The sequence below is a fragment of the Panthera leo genome, chromosome D1 (assembly GCF_018350215.1).
Source record: "Panthera leo isolate Ple1 chromosome D1, P.leo_Ple1_pat1.1, whole genome shotgun sequence".
NCBI lineage: Eukaryota > Metazoa > Chordata > Mammalia > Carnivora > Felidae > Panthera > Panthera leo.
The window spans coordinates 80,704,021-80,709,278 of NC_056688.1; the positions used below are offsets into that span (position 1 = coordinate 80,704,021).

The window sequence follows — 5,258 nt, forward strand, 5'->3', positions numbered from 1 at the left end:
TGATGTGCCACCCACCTTAATAGATGCACTAGTGCTGTAAATAAAAATGCCAAATTAAACTGTTTTTTTTTACTCTTGTAACCAACTAGTAACTAAGCACTAATATATACTCAATTAAAAATGAATAAAGGCAAACATTACACACACTAAGGATATATTCACTATTTATCCTATCAAAGAATCGTTTATTAAAACAACCTCACATTAATAATATTAAAATTAAAAAAAAAAACTAGCAACAATTATAGTACCCATTGCAAAAAGTTGTAATAAAACTGAAGTGTAGATAGAGTACTACTGATATTGTAAAGTTGTGTAAATTTTTCAAAAAGCAACAAAGTACTATATGGCAGTAGTCAGAAAACCATTTCCCCGTGCATTTTATTATACGCTTGTAACTCAATAGAACTCAAAACAGTTAACGCACAGAGATGTTCATAAATGTGTTTAATCTGTTGTTAAAAGGGAAGAAAACTGACTGGAAGCAGTTGCAGTACACATTGTATACTACAGCACCATTACGTACTCACCAAATACATAAGTATTATGAAGGCTAAAGGGACTAAAGGTACCATTTTGGAAATATCATGTTTAAAATGTTACAAAATAGGAGTGCCTGGGTGGTTCAGTTGGTTAAGCATCCGACTTCAGCTCAGGTCATGATGTCACAGTTTGTGGGTTTGGACCCCGCGTCGGGCTCTGTGCTGACAGCTTGGAGGCTGGAGCCTGCTTCGGATTCTGTGTCTCCCTCTCTCTCTGCCCCTCTCCTGCTCGTGCTCTGTCTCTGTCTCTCTCTCTCATAAATAAACACTAAAAATTTTTTTTTAATGTTACAAAATAGTTCTTGCTGCATCGCCGGTGCCTGTGCCACCCGCTTCTCCTGGCCTCTCTTCTCCCAGCCACAGCCTGGGAGACCAGAGTGGGGACTATGTTCTGATGCAAGCTGATGGCCCTCAACTACTGCAACCCTGATGGCTTCAACTGTAGCAATGAAATAAAATTTAGAAAATTTACTGTCTGACTTGAAGACCAGAATATCAGACACTACCAGATTGAAGACAGGTAATTAAAGAAACATCCACAGCAGTGACTGGCTTTTTTTTTTTTTTAATGTTTATTCATGTATTTTGAGAGAGGGAGAGAGTGTGAGAGAGGGAGCGCACATGCACACGAACAAGGGAGGGACACAGAGAGAGGGAGGGAGAATCCCAAGCAGGCTCCATGTGGTCAGTACAGAGCCCAATGTGGGTCTGGAACTCACAAACCCTGAGATCATGACCTGAGGCGAAACCAAAAGTCCAATCCTTAACCACTGAGCCACCCAGGAACTCCCAGCCCAAGTTCTTTAAAAAGTACTACAGAGATGTTAACTGTCTTTTCAAGATTCAAGATCAACAGGAAGCCACTTACTGGTTTCTTGGTTTAGCTGTTAGACTTGAACATTGAGACAATGCTGAAAATACAAGGACTTACTACCTGATAATACAAAACATGCTGACAATGCAGCAAAAAATGCAGAGCCATTGATCGGTTTGGATGTAAATACTCCCAATTTTAAGGCTGGTGTAATGGCTTTGGCTAACCGTCAGATTCACTGTCATGATGATTACCTGGTAATGCTTAAGGCAATTCACATTGTGGTCCAGGAGTACCTGAGGCAGGATGCAGCTGCTAAAACAAATGAAACAAAAGAGGATTTGCCTGTTGCTTTAGACAAACATATTCTTGGGTTTGACAGAGGAAATGCAGTTCTTAATGAAGCTGCTCAAAAATCTTGGATTGTTCCATATGGAAGAGATCAGGGAGCTACAGACAAAAATTAATGAAGCCATCGTAGCTGTTCAGGCAATTATTGCTGATCCAAAGACAGAACACAGACTGGGAAAAGTTGGAAGATGAACATTTTAGGATTTCAGCTTCTCACCTACTTAGCATAATTGGGAAGCATGTACGCTCTGGCTTGTGTTTGGAAATCAAATGTCACATTTTCAAAGGAAGAATCCTAGAAAATTGACTATGTTCTGGACATTTACTACCATCACCTTTTCTTTAATAAAGTTCAGGAAAGTGGAAAAAAATATAATGTTACAAAATAGTAAAATATATACATATATACATAAAATAGTATAGCATAGATACATAAAAGGATGTAATTATACAATGATTGCATCTATAGAGGCTTACCATGAAGCAGACACTGTTCTGAGCCCTCTACATAGATTATCACAATAAATGCTTACAACACTTCGTGGATGTCAATAATATTTTGTCCCTGTTTATCACTTGCTAGCTATCATAGCTGTTACTGTCATGATCCGAACTAAGCCAATTTCATTTTCACAACTGTTGGGTACTTTTTTGTGGACATTGATGACTTCTTATGATTATATTTCTTTGTCAACACAGACTCACTACCATATGGTACATTTTTTTTTTTTTTTAATATATGAAATTTACTGTCAAATTGGTTTCCATACAACACCCAGTGCTCATCCCAAAAGGTGCCCTCCTCAATACCCATCACCCACCCTGCCCTCCCTCCCACCCCCCATCAACCCTCAGTTTGTTCTCAGTTTTTAACAGTCTCTAATGCTTTGGCTCTCTCCCACTCTAACCTCTTTTTTTTTTTTTTTTTTTTTTCCTTCCCCTCCCCCATGGGTTTCTGTTATGTTTCTCAGGATCCACATAAGAGTGAAACCATATGGTATCTGTCTTTCTCTGTATGGCTTATTTCACTTAGCATCACACTCTCCAGTTCCATCCATGTTGCTACAAAAGGCCATATTTCATTTTTTCTCATTGCCACGTAGTATTCCATTGTGTATATAAACCACAATTTCTTTATCCATTCATCAGTTGATGGACATTTAGGCTCTTTCCATAATTTGGCTATTGTTGAGAGTGCCGCTATAAACATTGGGGTACAGGTGCCCCTATGCATCAGTACTCCTGTATCCCTTGGATAAATTCCTAGCAGTGCTATTGCTGGGTCATAGGGTAGGTCTATTTTTAATTTTCTGAGGAACCTCCACACTGCTTTCCAGAGCGGCTGCACATATGGTACATTTTAACAAGATTTATATTTCAGCCTGAATTTTGTTGCACATGGAGACATTTATTGGTGAGAAGGTATACACAGGTATTCAAATGTATATGCACAGAAGCTACACATCCTCTTTTGGTAAAGCAGGTTAAATCTCAGTGTTCTTTCTTACAGAACATTGAAAAGTCCTTTGAATAGTCCTTTTAGGCAGATGCAACACACTGTAATGGCAAGTTTAGCAAATTTACTGGTCTCATCAGGGAGGAATTATCTCTAAGGTATGGATACACAGAATCAACTTTGAGCTCAAACCTAAGAGCTCCACTCTAGTACACAGGGAGTTATTTGGATTTTTTTTGGCAAAGGTGTCTACAGAATCTTTATAAACAATCCACATACCTTGTCTACCAGAAATTTCTACACAGAAAGTTATAGAATTTCTAATGTCATTTAGTAATTAAGGAAAAGTCAACTTAAGACCATTTAGTCCAAATTGAAGAGTTTTAGTATGCTGCCCTGGAAGATGCATAACTGATTAAACAGCTTCAAATATTAAGTAATTGCCCCGAAGAACAGATTGGAGCTAACACATACATATATATTACACAACTTATACTAAAGTGTTTTTAAAGCAACACATTGAAATCTGACTTACTAATTATTTTGATTTACAATTATTACTGTGCAAATGAATGTACAAAACATAATTGTAAACCAAATCCTAGGTTGTTGTAGCAGGGAAGAGACAGTATACTGATAACACATAAAGTTAATAGAATACATCGTTTTTGCACAGTTTATGGTACTTCTAAATCCCTGCTAAAAGTCTTTTATTACAACTCTAACTCTGGGGGACTATGGATGAGACACTCCAGGCGGCAACTACAGGTATTTTTAGGGAAAACCTTCCTAAGTTTCAGCCTTACACAAAACTGTACAGCATCTCATATAGGCCAGTTCTTGCTGCATTGCCAGAATAAGTAGAATTAGTAGAATAAGTAGGCCAGAATAAGTAGAACAATACATATACCTGATGAGCTGTTACAAAGAAATTGGGGTGTCTTGATAAGAGTTGAGGTTACATTACAAAAAATAGCCACTTCCTAGTAAAGTAATGTAAAAGCCAGGCAAGTAATGGATAACTTAGAATTAGGACAAATTTTAGAGGGAAGATTCTGGATGTTATCACCTCCCATCCATTTGCCTTTGCTATACTACATAGGGTTTCACCAATTTCCTCATGAGAAAGCATCTTATACTAACTCTCTCATGAGGAACATACATAAAATACATGTTTGCATTGACTGTAGTTGTAAAATGTGGATCAGTTATTCTCACAGTCCTTTACAGTGATTTTAAATAGTGTTATGTCAAACAATCTCTTCTGTATTTGAAAGATATATACTGAGATTGCTACTCATTATGGGCTAGATGGGTGATGGGTATTAAGAAGGGCACTTGTTATGATGAGCACTGGATGTTGTATCAGTGGTGAATCACTCAATTCTACTCCTGAAACCAACATTGCACTGTATGTTTACTAACTAGAATTTAAATAAAAATTTGAAAGAAAAAAATTGCTGTTCGTTAAAGGTATCAGCACTCTAGGGTCTCCAGAGAGACAGAACAATCAGTGTACTCCTTGTACAGTGTTGTTTTATCAAACTTTTTCCACTTTGGCTCGTTCTACTCATGTCCTCTCTTCTCCACTCCCCCTTCTAGAGTTTTAGACTCCTCACCTCATTCCCACTGGGTAGAAGTATAAATGAGGTATTATAAAATCCTGAGTTATCTATGTGCAATATTGCAGATTCATTCACCTCTAAGTTCTGTCCCTTCCCTCACACAGCTGTGTGAGGCAATGTGGCCGTACTGGATTACCACTGGACCTCAGCTGTCAGGAGACCACAGCCCATAGCCTTGGCCTCACCAGCCTCCATGGCTTCATCTTCTACTTGCTTGCCTCCATCCTGTCCTCCCTGCTCTTAATTCTCAAAGTGGGAAGAAGGTAGAACAAATATTTTAAATCACGGAAACCTGTCTTGAGGTCTCACTGGAAGCCTTTTCACCTATGTCCTGTTTTGGACATTCCTCTCTGGCATGGCGCATGTCTACTGAATGGGGGCAGGGGATGACCTTTAAAAAAAAAAACAGATTGGAAGGACCACTGCCAGCAATTAACACCGTATAAACTTTGTTTTTAAATTGTTGAGTT

General features: G+C 38.3%; 1 pseudogene; it reads left to right on the top strand.

Moving 5' to 3' along the window:
* Window positions 1–928: 928 nt before the first annotated feature.
* On the top strand, window positions 929–1,899 carry LOC122199125 (annotated as a pseudogene).
* Window positions 1,900–5,258: the final 3,359 nt, after the last annotated feature.